The sequence below is a fragment of the Bos mutus genome, chromosome 18, assembly GCF_027580195.1.
Source record: "Bos mutus isolate GX-2022 chromosome 18, NWIPB_WYAK_1.1, whole genome shotgun sequence".
Lineage (NCBI taxonomy): Eukaryota > Metazoa > Chordata > Mammalia > Artiodactyla > Bovidae > Bos > Bos mutus.
Window position 1 is genome coordinate 61056338 of NC_091634.1, and position 19527 is coordinate 61075864.

Here is a 19527-nt window from a genome sequence, read left to right on the forward strand (position 1 = left end):
TCAGCCTTCTTTATGGTCCAACTCTCAACATCTGTACATGACTACTGGAAAAACCATAGCTTTGACTCTTCCAGACCTTTGTCAACAAAGTGATGTCTATGCTTTTTAGTACACTGTCTGGGTTTGTCAAATAGCTTTCTTTCCAAGCAGCAAGCGTCCTTTAATTTCATGGCTGCATTCACTGTCCACAGTGATTTTGGAGTGCAAGAAAATAAAATCTGTCACTGTTTCCACTTTTTTCCATTTAATTTGCCCTGAATTGATGGGACTGGATGCCATGATCTTAGTTTTTTGAATGCTGAGTTTTCAGCCAGCTTTTTCACTCTCCTCTCTCACTCTCATCAAGAGGCTCTTTAGTTCCTCATCACTTTCTGCCATTAGAGTGGTATCATCTGCATATCTGATGTTGTTGATGTTTCTCCTGGCAATCTTGATTCCAGCTTATGATTCATCTAGCCTGGCATTTTGCATGATCTACTCTGCATATAAGTTAAAAAAGTAGGGTGACAATATATAGCCTTGACGTACTCCTTTCCTAATTTTGAACAGTCAGTTGTTCCATGTCTGGGTCTAACTGTTGCTTCTTGACCTGCATACAGGTTTCTCAGGAGACAGGTAGGGTGGTCTGGTATATTCTCATCTCTTTCAGAATTTTCCATTTTGTTGTGATCCACACAGTCAAAGGCTTTAGCATAGTCAATGAAGCAGAAGTAGATGTTTTTCTGGAATCCCCTTACTTTCTCTGTGATCCAGTGAATGTTGGCAATTTGATCTCTGGTTCCTCTGCCTTTTCCAAACCCAGCTTGTACATCTGGAAATTCTTTGTTCATGTACTGCTGAAGCCCTAGCTTGAAGGATTTTGAGCATAACCTTACTAGCTTGTGAAATGAGCACAATTGTATGGTAACTTTGAACATTTTTTGGCATTGCCCTTTGGGATTGGTATGAAAACTGACGTTTTCCAGTCCTGTGGCCACTGCTGAGTTTTCCAAATTTGCTGGCATGTTGAGTGCAGCACTTTAACAGCATCATCTTTTAGGATTTGAAATAGCTCAGCTGGAATTCCATCACCTCCACTAGCTTTGTTCATAGTGATGCTTCCTAAGCCCCACTTGACTTGACACTCCAGGATGTCTGTCTCTAAGTGAGTGACCACACCATCCTGGCTATCCAGGTCATTAAGACTACTTTTGTGGAGCTCTTCTGTGTATTCTTGCCACCTCTTCTTAATCTCTTCTGCTTCTGTTAGGTCCTTACTGTTTCTGTCCTTTATCTTGCCTATCCTTGCATGAAATATTCCCTGATATCTCCAGTTTTCTTAGAGAGATCTCTAGTCCTTTGTGTTCTATTGTTTTCCTCTATTTCTTTGCACTCTTCATTTAAGACGGCCTTCTTATCTCTCCTTGTTATTCTCTGGAATTCTGCATTCAGTTGGGTATATCTTTCCCTTTCTCCCTCACTTCTCTTCTTTCCTCAGCTGTTTGTAAAGCCTCCTCAGACAACCATTTTGCCTTCTTGCATTTCTTTTTCTTTGAGATGGTTTTGGTCACTGCCTCCTATACAATGTTACCAACCTCCGTCCATGGTTCTTCAGGTGCTCTGTCTACCAGATCTAATCCTTTGAATCTGTTTGTCACCTCCATAACATAAGGGATTTGATTTAGGTCATACCTGAATGACCCAGTTCTTCCCTGGTGGCTCAGATGGTAGAGAATTCATCTGCAATCCAGGAGACCATGTTCGATCCCTGGGTCAGAAAGATTTCCTGGTGAAGGGAATGGCAACCCACTCTAGTATTCTTGACTGGAGAATTACATGGACAAAGGAGCCTGGCAGGCTACAGTCCGTGGGGTCACAAAGAGTCAGAACAACTAACACTTTCACTTAACAGCTTAATGGTTTTCCCTACTTCTTGATCATGCACGCAGTAAGCCAAATAATGCCTATACCAGCCACTGCCTAAATTTCCTTGTGCCCTTTTAAATTCCTCTCTCCCCAGTAAACTACTGTCTGCTTTCCGTCCCTGTGGATTAGTTTGGATTTTCTTGAGTTTTAAGTACATGGAATGACACAGTTCATCCTCTTTCTTCTGGGTGGTTTGGTTTCTTTCAGCATAATTGTTTTCAGATTCAGTCACTCACGCTGTTGGGTGCCTCAGTAGTTCATTCTTCTCATAGCTGAGTAGTATTCCATTGTGTGATCTACCATAATCGTTTATCCATTCACCTGCTGATGAACATTGAGATTGTTTCTAGCTTTTGGTATGCGTAAATAGAAATTCAGTGGATTTTTGTATGTAGATTGTGTCCTGCAGGCTTCCCTGGTGGCTCAGCTGGTAAAGAATCCTCCTGCAATGCCGCAGACCTGGGTTCGATCCCTGGGTTGGGAAGATCCCCTGGAGGAGGGAACAGCCACCCACTCCAGTATTCTGGCCTGGAGAATTCCATGGACTGAATATCCATGGGGTCACAAAGAGTCGGACATGACTGAGCGAGTTTCACTTCACTTCACTTGGGTCCTGCAACCTTGCTGAGCTCTGTTATTAGCTCATCTTGTTCTCAGTTTTAGGGACAGAGCATTCAGTCGTTCATCATATAAGTTTCTCATAGACGCCCTTTTGCAGCTTGAGAAAATTCCCTTCTCTTCATAGTTTGCTGAGAGATTCGTCGGGAGTGGAATGCTGGATTTTGTCAGAGGGACAAAATCTACGGCATCTGCTAAGGTAATCATTGGTTTTTCTTTTTAGTTTGCTAATGGTGGTGGGGGCAGAATTCACAACGCTTGATTTTCAAATGTGAAACCAACCCTTCATTCCTGGTACTGCCTGTGAGATTAGAGTAGGACGTGGGAATTGGTGCCTCTGGAGTATCAGGGGCCTTGTCCCTCAAGGAGACCAGGTTCTGTGCCCAGGCATGGGGAGAGGGAGGGAGGGGGCAAAGGGCAAGGGCGGGGAGAACCCGAACGTCAGACATAGCTGCCTGCACCTGCCACCGCAGGGGAGCCGCCCCAGGAGCGCCAGCGCCCCAGTCAGCCATCGGCAGTTCCCCACGGAGTGTGCGCGTGCGGCTTGGGCGGTCCCGCTTGCAGCCTCTCTGCCGGATCTCCCGCACCGCACTTGCCTCTCCGGGAACTCTCAGCCTCTGTAAAACGGAGCCGGTGACAGCTGGGCAGCCGGAGCGCAGGGACCAGACCCAGGAGGCCAGTCTGCATTCCCGACTGTCGTGGAAACGACCTAGCAGGCCGCGAGCTCCTTGGCACTTCCCTTCTCCGTGAAATGAAGGTAATGGTGCTTCCTCCCAGGGCTGCTCTCTTCAGTGAGCCCATAGTGACAGACCACTTAAGTAAGTCAGATAAAAGTAGCCAATGGACGATGTTCCAAGCCAATGCCCCTTACTCGCCAGCTGCTGCTGGTGGCTGACTCTCTCAGCCTTAATCTCCTCACTTAGAAAATGGAGATAACATTTTTACGAGATGTGGGCACTGATGACAATTCAGTGTCATCAGGCAAACGGATGAGTGAGCACCTGGCGCAGTTCCTGGCACGTGGGAAAAGCTGGGTAACGTGCAGGCGTCTCAGGCGCCCAGAGCCGGGGTGGCTGCGATGGAGCCTGTCCTGGAGCTGGAGGAGCCACAGAGGCAGCCAGGGGCAGGAGGGTACCCTGGCCTGGTTTAAGTGTGCAGTGCTGTGTACTTGAGTGATGCTGTGCCATGGAGTGGCACTCTCAGCACCCCTGCCAGACTGGCATGATCCTTGTGCCCCACCCAAGTACCAGCAGGAAGGGGGAGGCTCAGAGCTAGAATTGGAATCCGGATTCCCTTGGTCGTTTGGGAGGTTTGTGCCTGTCTAAAAGGGGAAGGATCTCCCCAGGGCTGGTGCTAACTCTGGTCCCACGTTGAGGGAACCGGGAGAGGAGAAAGGAATCGAGTAGCCAAGGAAACCCTTGGTGGATTCTCTCCTTCCCCATCTTGGCCTTGGGCTGGGTTTTTCCTCCAGCTTCTTAGGCTGAGTGTTTAGCTGACCTAGTTCTCCTTCTCTATTGGCATTTCAGCATCTGACCCAAATGCCCTACTCACACAGATGTTGTTCATCAGATGTTTCCGTCTTCTGGGTGCATTAGGCTCTGGGGACACAGTGATGAGGTCAGAACAATACTCATTCTTATGATTACAAGATAACACCCAAGTGAACACAGTTAAAATGGTGGCAGAGACCAGTGCCCTGCAGAAGTGCCACAGAGAGTGTGACAGGGAATGACCTGGGCTGGTCAGAGAAGTGTACAGTGCTGTGCACTTGGTGTACCTGTGATGTTTCAGCTGAATAAAGGAGTCAGCTGGGCAAAATTCTGGGGTGGGGCATTCTAGGCAGAGGGAATAGGCAAAGTCCTTAAGGAGGAGTCAGTCTGACCAGTAATGCAGTCAGTGCGTGGACGGTGGGTGGAGCTAGGGGAGGGGTCACCTTGCAGTGTGGGGCAGGGGAGGGAGCTGTGAGGACTTACTCTAAGTACAGATTCCAGGATTCTTCTGAAAATGAAAAAAAATGCTTGTATTCTTTTCTTATCTTCTGTCTTTTGTGATTTAGAGGGCCTCTTGTTTGGAAAGATATTTGAGAGTCTCTCAGAACTGGAAGTATTGGCGCCCATCGGGTTGCCTTTAGCCACTGTTATTTCTACTCCTGAACTGCCACGGACAGTAGACCTCATGATGTTCTCTAAGCCACCTTGCCAGAGTTACTTGATGGGGTCATATCCCCTGGCAAAGGGTATGAAAGCCCAGCCTTCTTGCCCTAGGCTGGGAGGACTCTGATGTTATTTAAAAATGCTCTAGACCTTCAAGACATGCCTTTCCCTATCCTCTCCCCTTGCTCCTTCACCTAAAGGTTTCTCTGGAAAGCTTGACCTCAAAAACTCATGTAGAACTGAACCCCTGTCTCAGGTTCTCCTTCTGGGGAAACCAAACTTAAGCCACCAGGGACCATGTGTTTTTTGGACTAGAAATTGAGGTTCTGGGATTAGAACCTTCCAGCTCTGAAAGTCTTTAGAACTGTGTGACTTACTCAGTCACACAATAGGTGATTGGCAGAGCCAGGCCCAGGAAGGCATCAGGGGTGGGGTTGGGGCCTGCTGGTGAATGTGGTGCAGAGCCAAGGTCGCAGCCGTGGTTTACCAGTAGCTGTGCTCTCTGCCTTAATTGCTCCGGAGACTTTATGTCCAGAATTCCACCTGCTTCCTCCTATGTTAGAGTAATTCACCCTGGAGTATGAAAGATTGGCAGCTCAGAGACAATGCATCTTGAAAAGAAGATACTTGTAATAAATCTATAATTCAGTGAACTTTTTGTCAGGGCGATAGAGTGAGTTTAGTCAGCTCAGTCGTTCAGTCATGTCGGACTCTTTGTGACCCCATGGACTGCAGCATGCCAGGCTTCCCTGTCCATCACCAATTCCTGGAGTATACTCAAACTCATGTCCATTGAGTTGGTGATGTCATCTAACCATCTCATCCTCTGTCGTCCCCTTCTTCTGCCTTCAGTCTTTCCCAGCATCAGGGTCTTTTCAAATGAGTCAGCTCTTCACATCAGGTGGCCAAAGTATTGGAACTTCAGATTCAGCATCATTCCTTCCAATGAATATTCAGGACTGAATTCCTTTAGGATGGACTAGTTGGATCTCCTTGCAATCTGAGGGACTCTCAAGAGTCTTCAACACCACGGTTCAAAAGCATCAATTCTTTGGTGCTCAGCTTTCTTTAATAGTCCAACTCTCACATCCATACATGACTACTGGAAAAACCATAGCTTTGACTAGACGGACTTTTGTTAGCAAAATAATGTCTCTGGTTTTTAATATGCTGTCTAGGTTGGTCATAACTTTTCTTCTTAGCACAGTTCTGTTGGTTTGAGGTCATAAGTGAAAGTGAAAGTGTCCGACTCTTTGCAACCCCATGGACTGTAGCCTACTAGGCTCCTCCGTCCATGGGATTTTCCAGGCAAGAATACTGGAAATGGGTTGCCATTTCCTTCTCCAGGAGATCTTCCCGACCCAGGGATTGAACCCGTGTCTCCCTCATTGTAGGCAGACACTTTACCAGGGAAGTCCATTTGAGGTCATATGTGTGTGTGTGTGTGTGAGTCACTCACTTGTGTCTGCCTCTTTGCGACCCCATGGACTGTAGCCCACCAGGCTTCTCTGTCCTTGGAATTCTGCAGTGGAGTGGATTGCCATTCCCTTTTCCATTTGAGGTCATAAGGGAGCCATATATCAGGAAATTCCTCAGCTTTCCCAAGGATCAGCTTCCCCACCCCATTTCTACTTCTCCTCACCCTCTTCTCCCCACAGTCAGACCACGCATGTTGAGAAGCACTCTGTGGCTTCTTCAAGTTTCAATTGCAAGGCCTCTCAAAGGTTTGAGTCGATGGAGGGGAAGGTGACTCAGCTAAAGAAATAATTTGGCCAAAAGTGTATTTTGGAAAAGAACAGACTGGTGATTTGAGCTAAGCTCCCTGGCAAGTGATTGGTTTCTCAGAAGTGTAGAGGGCTGTGTATGATGTAGTAAATTTCCATACCATTATCTAAAGAGCTGGTGTCCATTGCTGGCTGAGGCAGGCTTGTGATATAGGTCTGGGGATGGCAGGTAAGGCTGCCATCCTGAGGAATGGCAGCCCCCCTGGCAGGGTTTCACTTTTCTGTCCAAGTGGCCTTGGGTAAGTCATTTACTTTTTCCCCATACAGTTTCCTTGTCTAAACAAGTAGAGCTGGATAGTCCACAGTCTTGGTCCTCAAAGTGTAGTCTGCCGACCAGGAGCATTTACAACACCTGGGAGCTTGTTAGAAATGCAGAGTCCTGGGAATTCCCTCCAGTCCAGCGGTTAGGACTCTGCACTTTCACTAGCAAGGGCCTGGATTCAACCCCCTGGATGGGAAAGTGAGATCCTGTAAGCTTCATGGCATGCCCCACTACCCTAACAAAAAAAACAACAAAAAAAAGAAATGTAGAGTCCTGGGAATTTTCCGGTTGTTCAGTGGTTAAGACTCCGTGCTTTCACTAGTCTGGGAGAATTTCTGGTTGGAAACCACGATCCTGGAAGCCACATGGTATGGCCAGAAAAGAAAAAAAAGAAATGCTGAGTCCTGGGTCTCACCCTAGATCTTATAAATCTGTGTTTTAAGAAGATTCCCAGGTCATTTGTATACACATCTCAGTTTGAAGAGCCCTGCTCTGGAACAGACCACTCAAATGTGGTCCTTAAACTAGCGTATCAGCATCACCTGAGCTTGTTAGAAATGCTAGTTCATGGGCCCCAGACCTACTGAACGACAGCTCAGGGTGGGGCCCAGGAGCCTGTGTTTTAACAGCCTCTCCAGGTGATTGTTAGGCACACTGACCTTTGATAAGTGCCCTTCCTCAGGTCACATTGATTCTAGCAGAGGTTTGGCTGTTGTATGTGTGTGTGCTAAGTTGCTTCAGTCATGTGACTCTCTGCGACCCCATGGACTGCAGTCACCAGACTCCTCTGTCCACGGGATTCTCCAGGCGAGAACCCTGGAGTGGGCCGCCATGCCCCTCTCCATAGCTGTTGTACATACAGGGCTTGTTTGGTGCCATTTTGTGGTTCTGGAAACACTCACATACCCGTACTCCATGGCATTTCTGGGGTGTCTTTAGCTTTGCTTTGCCAGAGAGAAAACTGAAGTTTAAGGGAGGTTAAGTGAGTTGCCCAAGATCTTTCTATCTCACAATGTTTTTCGATAGTATTATTGACACAAGATGTTTCTGGCGATGTGAGTTAGCTATTAATATGATAATAAAACTCCTTGTGAATATTAAACATTACCTGTTGATAAATGACAGAGGCTGTTTTCTTACTGGAGTATAGTTGTTTACAATGTTGTGTTAGTTTCTGCTGTACAACTAAGTGAATCAGCTATGTATAGTACATAAATCCCCTCCCTCTAAAGCCTCTGTCCCACAGCCCCCACCCCCGCCACCAGATAGACGCTCTTGGAACATGAGCTGGAAAAGATTTTGTGGGTCTTGATCAAGTTTTTGGAGCTCGTGAACTGCAGCTCTTCTTTTCTTGTTTCTTGTTTTGAATCGTAATACATTCACATGGTTTAAACATCATATGACTTTTAATAAATTAAAAGACGCTTACTCCTTGGAAGGAAAGTTATGACCAACCTAGATAGCATATTCAAAAGCAGAGACGTTACTTTGCCAACAAAGGTCCATCTAGTCAAGGCTATGGTTTTTCCTGTGGTCATGTATGGATGTGAGAGTTGGACTGTGAAGAAGGCTGAGCGCCGAAGAATTGATGCTTTTGAACTGTGGAGTTGGAGAAGACTCTTGAGAGTCCCTTGGACTGCAAGGAGATTCAACCAGTCCATTCTGAAGGAGATCAGCCCTGGGATTTCTTTGGAAGAAATGATGCTAAAGCTGAAACTCCAGTACTTTGGCCACCTCATGCAAAGAGTTGACTCATTGGAAAAGACTCTGATGCTGGGAGGGATTGAGGGCAAGAGGAGAAGGGGACGACAGAGGATGAGATGGCTGGATGGCATCACTGACTCGATGGACGTGAGTCTGGGTGAACTCCAAGCGTTGGTGATGGACAGGGAGGCCTGGCATGCTGTGATTCATGGGGTCGCAAAGAGTCGGACACGACTGAGTGGCTGAACTGAATAAAGGACTACTGCTGCTGCTGCTGCTAAGTCGCTTCAGTTGTATCCGACTCTGTGCAACCCCACAGACGGCAGCCTACCAGGCTCCCCCTTCCCTGGGATTCTCCAGGCAAGAACACTGGAGTGGGTTGCCATTTCCTTCTCCAATGAGTGAAAGTGAAAAGTGAAAGTGAAGTCGCTCCTCCATCCATGGGATTTTCTAGGCAAGGGTACTGTAGTGGCTTGCCATCGCCTTTTTCGTAATAAAGGACTATAGTCAAAGCTTTTCTGTCACTCCTGTTCCATAGCCACCCAGTACCCTCCTCCCCTAGAGAATGGTTTTTAGTTTATTGGATTTAACCTAATTAATGCTGATCCTTTACAAAGCTTTGGAATCTCCTGATATAAGGCTACCCTCATGACCCCCCAAATCTCTGGACTTGCAGTATATGCATTTTCCCAGTTCACTTTATCATCCTGACAAAAAGTCCATCAAATCGGTTAACAAGCATCTTCTCTTAAGGATACACCATCTTGAAGAGGTTCTGAGCTGCTGCTCTTGGATGCTTGTGTGTGTATTATTCTAATACAGCATTTCTTTATGCAAATACAAACGTACATAGATATATATGTGTGTTATATATAGCATATATTAGCTGTGAAATAGCGTCTGTATATATGTCTGTATAATGCTCTGTCACCTCTGCCAACACAATTTACAAAATAGAATACACGGCACTGTTCTGAGCCGTGCTTGTTTCGCTGAATATATTATGCAGCTCTGTTGTGTGATAACAGTTTCCACTCTGCTATCACAGACACTGCTGTATATGTGGCATTTTGCCGGTGCTTATTCTATATGCAGGATAAATTCCCAGAAATGAGGTTGCTAGGTGTCTGTATTTGTAGTTCCAAGAGATACTGCCAACTTGCCCTCCTTAAGCTGGTGCCAGTTTGCACCTCGACCAGCTTTGGATGAGAAGCTACTGTTTTCTCACATCTTCGCCAGCTTGTTGTCACATCGCTGGATTTTTACCAATCTGATAGGTGAAAAGCAGTTTCTCATTTGAGTCTTCATTAACCTGGAATATGTTTACAGGCCATTTCTATTTCTTTTTCTGTGACTGTTAATACTCTTTGCTTGTTTTAAAAATTGGATTGTTGCCTTTTTGTTTCTAGGAACTGAGTATCTATTAGGGAAGGATGGCCTTTTGCCTTGATAAAAGTTGTGTCCAATTTACTGTTTCTCTTTTATTGATGGTTTGTTGGTTCTGTTTACACATATTTTCATTTTTTGCAGTCAGATTTATCAGTCATTTCTTTTATGGCTTCTCGGTGTTGAATCATAGGTACAAAGGTCTTCCCCGCTTCAAGATAGCATGTTCTTTATTTTCTTCTATGATTTTACATTCAAATTTTGATCCATTTGGAATTTATTTTGATGTATGCTGTGAGGTATAAATCAACTTTTTTTTTCAGATGGCTATCTCTTTTCTGCTGAATTGAGAAGCTATTTTAATCATAAACTGTTTATCATAAGCTTATTTTCTCATATATATGTAAGTCTATTTCAGAACTTGCTTCTCTTTTTCATTGGTTTCTTTGACTATTCATGTTCACTCATGTTCACACTATTTTACTTGCCATGGTTTATAATATTTAAAAATATCTTTTAGTATATTGAAGGGCTGCTCCCCTTATTTTTAGATCTCTTTCAGGCTGTTCTTATTCATTTTTCTATTTGAACTTTAAAATCTGTTATATAATTACATTCCCATGTGTTGGTGTTTTTACTGGATTTGCTTTAATAAAAACTGAAGTATAACACACATATAGAAAAGGGGACTGATTGTAAGTACGCGGCTTGATGAACTATCACACAGAAAAGCGAACCATGCTGGAGCAGTACCAGCATGGAGAAGCCCCGCGCTGGCCTCCAAGCAGTTACTGCCTCACCCTCTTACAAAAGGTAGTTATCATTCTCATTTCTTCTGTCATTCTTCTGGTTTTGATTTAAAAAAAAAAAAAGAACTTTATGTAAATGGATTCTTTTGTATTTGGCTTCTTTTGCTCAATTTGTGAGTTTTTTAAAATCTGTTCTCCTGCTGATGGACATTTAAGTTGTTTCCCAGTTTTTGGCTATCATGAATAAAGTTGCCTTGAATATTGTAACATACTGCTTTTGGTGTCTATATATGTATGTGTGTGTATATATATATAATTCTGTTGGGTATTTGCTTAGGAGAACTTGTGCATGGGATATGCACGTGTTTCAACTTCAGAAAATACTGCCAAACAGTTTTCCAAATAGATATGTAACCATTTACCCTCCTTCCAGTAGTGTCTGAGAATTCCAGTTATTTTGAGTTCCTGCAACACTTGATTTTGTTGGTCGTTTGGATTTTACTTACTCTGGTGGTAATTTAGTGTGGATTTAATTTCCTAAAGTAGCAATGAGATTGTGTGTGCTCAGTTGCTCAGTCATGTTAAGCACTTTAAAATATGAGTTTGTTGGCCATTTAAATATTTTGTTTCATAAAATATATTGGGATTGTTTTAAATGTATACATTAACTTTAGAGAATGGACATATTGATGATGTTGAATGTTCTTATCCAGGTACATGGTGTAGCTTTCCATTTGTTTAAATCTCCTGTGTCCTTTAGTATTGTTTACAGTTTGTTTTTTTTTTAATGTATCTTGCACCTTTTTTGATAGGTTTATTCCTAGATACGTATTTTTTGTGGAGTCTTTTCTAACTGGCTGTTGTTTGTAGTAGTTTCTCAGTTAATTCTTGTAGCCATTTTAGGCTTATAATTATTTCATCTATAAATAGAAATAATTTTATCTCCTCCCATCCAGTTCTTTTTTAGTTTTTTATTGAGATATAATTGACATATAACATTGTATTCATTTTAGGATACAAACAAAATCTGATATATGTATATCTATGAAGTGATTACCACAATAAGTTAGTTAACATCACGACAAGTAGCTATAATTTTTTCTATAACAAGAACTTTTAAAGATGTATTCTTGTAGCAACTTTCACATAAACAGTACAGTATTGTTAATTAGGGTCACCATGCCGTCCACTGTATCCCTTCATCCAATTATTTTCTCTCTCATTTCTTTAGCGTGTCTAGTTGCAGTGGCTAGGACCTCCTGCACAGTGATAGTGCACACAGGTGTATTACTTCTCTCTTTAGTTGGAATGTGTCTGTTGTTTTCTAGTTAAGTAGAATGCTGGCTTATAACTGAGATTTATATGTTTTGTATCACATTAAGGAATTATCCACTGAATCCTACTTAAGGATTTTTAATCAGGATAATGTGTTTTTGTTAAAAGCTTATTCAACATTTATGGATTTCCTGGGGTCTATCGTTATGTTAAGTTTCTGAGAGCTCCTTGGTGGGTTAGTGGTTAGGATCCTGGACTTTGACAGCCGTGGCCCAGATCCACCCCTGGTCAGGATCCCCTGGGCCACAGCAGTGGAAGTGTTGAGTCCTAACCGCTGGACTTCCAGGGAATTCCCTCCATTTGGTCTTTTAATGCTCGTGCCACCCTACTGGAGAATCTTCTTTGAGTCAACAACTACTGTGGACTCCTCTGGAGAGGATCTCTGGACATGTACAGAGTCAGGACATACGGTACATGTGGGCTAAAGTGTCCTTTCCTAAGGGCTTCCCTGGTGGCTCAGACAGTAAAGAATCTGCCTGCAAAGTAAGGAACCCTTTGTCTGATTCTCTTTTAGGAGACCCAGCTCCACATTCCTTCCTGGCATAATGGACAATAGGAACTGGGGTGTGGGGAATCCCCTAGTGGCCCGGTGCTTTCACTGCCGTGTGCAGGGGTTTGGTCCTGGTCGGGGAACTAGGGTTGTGCAAGCTGCATGATGCCACCAAAAGAAAAATTTTAAAAAAGCAACTGGTTTTTCATCAAGTTGGGAAAAAATGCCTGATTCTGATCTTAGTCTTTTTCAGTTTAGCTCTGTAGTTGTTTGGTTAGCTTTCATCTCAAAATAAAACAAAACATTCCAAACCCCCCAAAACAAAATTAAACAATCTTAATCCTGTCCCACTCGGTTATGTTTATATAGTGCTTTAGAGGATGTCCCAGTGGACCTTGGGACTCACTGCTCTAATGGTTCTCAAGAAGGGGAAAAAGCTGAAGGAACTCTGGATCTATAACAAACCTTTGGGTTCTCAGTCGCTGGGAAAAAAGCTGAAGGAGCTCTGGATCTATAACAAACCTTTAGGTTCTCAATCGCTGGGGAATGCAGTGCCCAATCCAAAGAAGAGGCATCCACTTGGCAGTGTGGCCCAGTGGCTAAGATTTCCAGGCCAGTTTGTCTGGGCCCAGATCCTTCCTCTGTGTACTACTGTGTGACCTCAGAGAAGTTACATCACCCCTCTGGTCCTCAGTTTCCACAAACAAAAAATAAAGATAATAGTGATTCTATCTCTAGCCTTGTTGTGTGGAATCAGTGAATTCATGCCTGGCAAATTCTGCAGCCATAAATATGGGGAAGCTGGAATGGGTATTAGAGCATCCAGTGGGGATTGGACCAGGTGGTCTTTACATTCAGTGATCTATCTGACCTTTGCTGACCCTAATCCTCATGCAGATATCTGCTGGTGTCCTTAGACAAGTGAAAAGTTCTCAGGGTCAGGGTCTTCTAAGATGAAGCAAAATAATGAAATAAAAAGTCCCATTTTCTAAGTGTCTGGGCTACAGAAAGCAAAGGAATCAAAGATTCTTAAAGGTTGGCATTCCAGATAATAAATCTGTGAGTTACTGAAAAGTTGGGTTAAGGCGCTTGGCCCCTAACCAGGCTTTTCTGCAGCCTTTAATTCTGAGGCTTGGCACTCCCTAAAAAGTGGGTTGGTTCATTTTTGAATGGGGCATCTGCACGGTGGCTCTCCTGGGTAGTACTGCCTATAGTACGCAAATATTTGTGTTTGAGAGAGTGAAAGAGGCATTTTGCTGTGGGCAGAGGAAATAGATGCAGATAGTGTTTGATTGTAAAAGGAAGAGCCACTGGGAGGGAGGGACCCCTTGGGCAGTGCCTGGCTTCTCTCATTAAATGTGGATTCTGAGCAGCAGGGTCTTGCTGTCCTTCAGGTATTCTGTCTAATATGGTGAAACAGAAGCCAGGTTGGAACCCTCATCACCAACTTGCTGTTTCCAATGAGTTATTTGCAATTTTTAAAGCTATAGTAAAATTACTTAAAAGGCACAGACTTTAAACATTGTTTGATGGTCTGTTAGTTTCCTAGGGACTACTGTAACAAAGTACTGCAAATTTGGTGGCTTTAAGAGTTTTCTCTCATGGGTCTGGAAGCTGGAAACCCAGAATCAAGGTGTCCACAAGGCCATGATTTCCTTGACCTTTCACTGCCTCTTCCTGGCTCCTGGTGGTTGCTCGCAGCCACCGTGGTCACTGCCTCTTCCTGGCTCCTGGTGGTTGCTCGCAGCCACCGTGGCTTGTGGACCTGTTTTCCTGATCTCTGTCTCGGTCACCACGTTGTATTCGCCTTGTGTGTCTGTTTTATTTTCTTATAAGGACATCAGTCCTTGGATGAGGGCCTTCTGTAACCTGGTATGGACTCACTCTAATTTAACTAATTACAGCTGCAAAGACCCTATTTCCAAATAAGGTCACATTCTAAGATTCTGGTGGACATGAATTTTGGGGGGACACTTCCTCCCAGTGCAGATGGCTTTTGACAATTGTGTATACCCAGGTGACCACCACCCCAGTCAAGAACCAGGATATTTCCATCACTATGAATTTGCTCATGCCCCTTTCTGTCCTGACTCTGTAACTGTAGATTATTCTTGCATTCAAATAAATGGAATTACGTAGCGTGTGCTCTTTGGTGTCCGTCGTCTTTTACTGGCAGTGTTTTTGAGAGCCATCCATGTTGTCGCATGGATCAGTATTTTGTTCCTTTTTCTTGCTGAGCAGTCTTCCACTGTGTGATTATACCAGATTTGTATATCCGTTCTGTTGACGAACATTTAAATTGTTTCAACTTTTGGGACTACATATAATTCATGATACCAATATAGTAGCAATGCATATTCTTTTTGTTGTTGTTTTTGAGCACATGGCTCTTGGTTTTTCTAGGTTGATACTAGGAATAGAATTGCTGCTTCATACAGCAGGTATATAGCTCATTTTATTAGAATTGCCAGTCTTCCAGAATGACTGTAGGCCCCCAAGGGTAGTGTGTCAGAGCTCCAGTTGCTCCATATTCTCATGATCTTGGTTACTTTCTTGGCAGTATTTTCTTTGGTGCATAGAGAGAGTAGACCTCTGCACGTTTCTATCCATGAGCTGTAGAGCTCAAGGCCCTCCAGCTAATGATCCGCTTCACTCCTTTCGTTTTCTTTTTTGTCGTGTTGCTCCAAGGAAGCTTTTGGGCACCAAGGTCTGCTGGAGTCCCTTTGTCAATGGTTACTTTTTCTGAGAACAGCAGAAGTATGAGCCCTCCACACTCTGTTCTTTCACCCTTGAGTCTCTTTGCTCATTGGAGGTCAGAGTTTGAAGGTCAGAGATTGGAATCCTTCAGAAGGACATCAGCAGCTTTCAGGAGCTGTTCAGAATGTTCAGGGGTCCCATGTGACTAGTTCCACACTGGATTTCTTTCTTTCTTTCACAATCGAGTATTTTCCTCACAGATCTCTATTGATGGTGCTAAAGCAATAGCAATAAAGGGAATAATTCAAGAACAAAAGAAAAAGCTTCAGTTTTCCAAGACACATCTTTGCTGCCTTTTATAATAGTGAATAATAATTATTATAGTAAATACTGAGCTCCTGGATACCGTCCCATGTTCTAAGTTTTCTATATATGGAAACTGGTAAATACTCCCGTAACCCTTTGAGGTCAGAGTTTTGTCTCAAGGCCATTCTACAGATGAGGAGTCTGAAGGAAGACAAGAACGCTCATGTTGCCTAAGGTAAGGTGGAGCCGGAATTTGAACACAAGATTCTAGCTTCAGAGTCAGCATCTTACCTGCGTATTTTTTTCCGTAGGGTCATTCACATTTTGGAAGCCTAGACACATTTATTTAAAAGGGAAACATTATATCACTACCACAAATGGGAGATCCGTATCACTTGCTGTAGTAGATGATAACTATAAAAAGAATACTCTGATAACAGCATTATTCTAACTTATTCCTGTTATTCCTCACCCACAACACCATTTTTTTTAATGGTTTGTGCTTTTGAGTCAAATATAAGAAAATTTTGCCCAATTCAAAGTCACAAATATTTTCTCCTAGAATTTATTTAGTTTTAAGTTTTACAATTACATCTATCATCCATTTCAAGTTATTGTATGCATAGTGTGAGGTAAAGGCTATGCTGAACTTTCTTTTTTAGGGTTATGCTTATTTTTTTTAAAAAAATAAGGATTTCCGGGACTTCCTTGGCGGTCCAGTGACTAAGACTGTGTTCCCAATGCTGGGCCCTGAGTTCGATCCCTGGACAGGAAACTAGATCCCATATGCCACAGCCAAGAGTTTGTATGCTGCAATGAAGACCTGACACAGCCAAATAAGTAAATATATATATATATTTAAAATAAGAATTTCTGGTAGTTTCTACAGCATTGGTTGAAAAGACTCCCTTTTTCCTGCCTTCTTTGAGTCTGGCTTTTCTCAGGGAATGGGAAGATTAATTCTCGCAGTTGCTGCAAGGAGAGAAAGGTATAATCATTTTGCTACACAGGATGTAAACTCATTGGCACATGGTCAGGACTCAATAAACAGCAGTTCTCAGATTATGCTAAGTGCTTTCCTGTTGTTTGGCATTTAGATTGTTTCCACTTTTCTTTCTTGAAGTGTAAACAGCAATGCAGTGGATATTCCAAGTGTGCTGCCTTTTTTTTTTTCTTTAAAATTACTTCAGAGTATATTTACAAATCTTAATCCATTCTACAGTTAGTGTCAGAAGCATATACCCCTACCAGAAGCCAGAAGCCATGCATTGCTTTTGAATTAGCTCTGCTTCTAACCAGAGGGAGCTCCTTGGGAGGGTTAAGAACTGAAATCATCGCCTTCTCTGGCACCGCCCCCCCCCCCAACACCAGTTGGTGGTTTTTCATCTTCCCTTTACTGGAACACACTCTTCAATGATACTGTTTTCTACTCATTTGTTTACCTGTTTGCCTTCCCCACCGGCCTGCATCTGTCTTACTGGAATCACTACTTGCCAGCTCCCAGCACAGTGCCAGCATGTACTAGGTCCTTGGTGAATGTCGACCGTAAGAGCGGCACGCAGTGCGGCGCGACCCAGCGGCTGGGTCTGCGGACTTGCCTCCGCCTTCTGACGGCAGTGTTCTTCTAGCGCCAGTGCTTTGGTTCCAAGGCATTGCGTCATCTGGATAGCTTTCTCTAAGTGTGGGTTGTGTGCCATTAGTTAATGTTGGATGGTGTAACAGGGTACTTGTATCCTACATTAAATAACATTGAATTTCAGAGTGAGGACATTTCTTTTCAGATCTTTTTCAACTCTTCTTCTCTAGGACAAGATTTCTCAGTCTCAGAACTATTGACATACGGGGGCTGAAAAATTTTTTGTCATAGGGCGGCTGCCTTGCGCGTGGTAGAATATTTACAGCAGCCTGGCCTCCACCCATTACTAGGTGCCAATAGCACCCCCACTCCCACCTGTGACAACCAGAGTTATCTCTAGACATTGCCAAATGTCACCTCCAGGTTGAGAACGACTGCTCTGGGAAAAAGACTCATTCTGGTGCTATTGTATTTCGAACACCTCTACAGCCCTTGCCAGGGAACTCCCTGGAGGTCTAGTGGGCTGGACCAGTGGACTTAGGACTCTGCTTTCACTGCTTAGAGCCCAGTTTCAATACCTGGGGCTGGGAAACTGAGATCTCACCAGCCTCACGGCCAAAAACAAACAAACAGAAATCCTTGCTAATACTTCCTTTCCAAAAAAGAGAGCACTTCCCTAGCTCAGCAGGCGATGCTTTCTCACTTGAACTTACGTTATTTTACTTTCCTTGATGTTAGCGTCTCATTTTGGCGAGTGAGAACTGTTTTTCTCTCAGTGTGAAGTGTTGTGGAGTTTTCTTTACAAATCAATTTAAGTAAAACGTTGAATGAATATAGAGAAACATACCTCAAATATGTAGATGTGATCCAAATAGTGCTGTGCTAGATACCTGCTTCTAAGGAAACGCTGAGTCATGCATCTTCCTGTTTCACAGCTTCTGTCGGCAGGCAGGTTTTCATGTTTTGCTTCACCTAAGACAATACTCCAGCTTGGGAGATGCCCTAGGGAGCTGGTGTAGTGCCAAGCTTCCCAGATGTGCTGACACGGATCATATACATGCAGCACCTATCAGAAGTGTACCGCCCGCTTCAAGCATTTGATCTGTGGACCCAGGAGTGAGTCTCAGTTGATAAAATCATTCAGGTGCTTTGGATCACAAGGGTAAAGGCCGTGCATGTCTGGCTGCCAGCCAATCCTTTTCTGAGAAGCTGGTATTTGAAAACAAATCATACAAGGCTGGAGACTTTCTGATTTAATAGGGATCAGATGTGGGAAGAAAGCACAATATGTCATAGTATTTCATTTCAGACATCTTGGCAGAGCTGCCAAGCTGCTACTGACTCTGCTTGCCTCATGGGAAAAGGCTTGATCAGATGGCAGTGTGAGTGAGAATATCACACTTAGCAACCCTTGATGAATGAGTCTAGACATTAAGCATCAGTGGCTACCAACATCAGAGAAGAGTGGACCTGGCACCACCTGTAGTTGTGACAAAGGATTTAAACTTTGTCTGATCCAGTCCGCAGTGTGCAAAAGCACAGGACGGAGGGACGTGTTGAATTGCACCACGAATGCGCAGCCAGCAAAGCTAGACAGGGGCACTCTTGGACACGTATCCTGGGTTCTTTTTTTTTTTTTTAATTTTTAAAAATTTATTTGGCTGTGCTGGGTCTTCGTTGCTGCATGTGGGATCGAATTCCCTGACCAGGAATTGAACCCAGGTCCTCTGCAGTAGCGGCTTGGTGTCTTACCCAGTGCACCACCAGGGAAGTTTCTATCCTGGCTCCTTTAGCAGATGGATTGTAAAGGGAAGAATGGAATGGAGGAGAAATCCTGTGGGTTAAAAGAGGATTCAAAGATATATGAATTTTAAAAACGGGCAAAGCTAAAACCTTTACTGTCTAGGGAAGCACGCTTGGTTGATAAAACCAGAAAGAAACCTGACATGTTTCTGTAGTAGTCAGGATGGTGGTTACTTTTTGGTAATTGAGATGGGACTCATGGAGAGCCTTCTGGAGTGGCCTACTAGGTTCTATTCCTTGATTTCATGGTAGATATAAGATTTGATTATCTTATAATAATTCATTAAACTATACATTTTTTTCTGTTACTTCTATATTTTATTTTAAAATAGTTTTAAAAAAGCAAGATGTGAGAGGGGACATATGAATACCTATGGCTGCTTCATGTTGAGGTATGGCAGAAACCAACACAATATTGAAAGGCAATTATCCTTCAATTAAAAATACATAAATTAAAAAAAATGCAGGGTGCAAAGGAATATGGGTAAAATGCCACCTTTGTAGGCAAAGAGAGGAAATATGAAAAATATGCTTGTTTTTTAAAAATGTAACCAATGTAAGGATAAACCAAAAACTAATGAAATTGTTTTATCAGGGAGGGAGAAATAAGGGGGGAGAAAGAACTTTCTGAATATGACTTTTATCATTTAGTTTTTACTTTGAAATGATGGCATTACCGACTTGATGGATGTGAGTTTGACTAAGCTCCGGGAGTTGGTGATAGGGAAGCCTGGCCTGCTGCAGTCCATGGGGTTACAA

General features: G+C 43.4%; 1 protein-coding gene across 9 annotated transcripts in view; it reads left to right on the top strand.

Moving 5' to 3' along the window:
• IL34 (interleukin 34) overlaps positions 1-19527 on the top strand; it is a 60113-nt gene that overhangs the window by 13892 nt on the left and 26694 nt on the right. For 2 of the 9 annotated variants that reach the window (XM_070388749.1, XM_070388751.1), the window contains exons 3-4: positions 2651-2722; positions 2997-3280. The exons of 6 other annotated variants lie outside the window; for them this stretch is intronic. The gene's annotated coding sequence lies outside the window, so the exon portion shown is untranslated. The remainder of the gene's footprint in view (positions 1-2650; positions 2723-2996; positions 3281-19527) is intronic. One more of the 9 variants, XM_070388755.1, reaches the window with a different exon arrangement.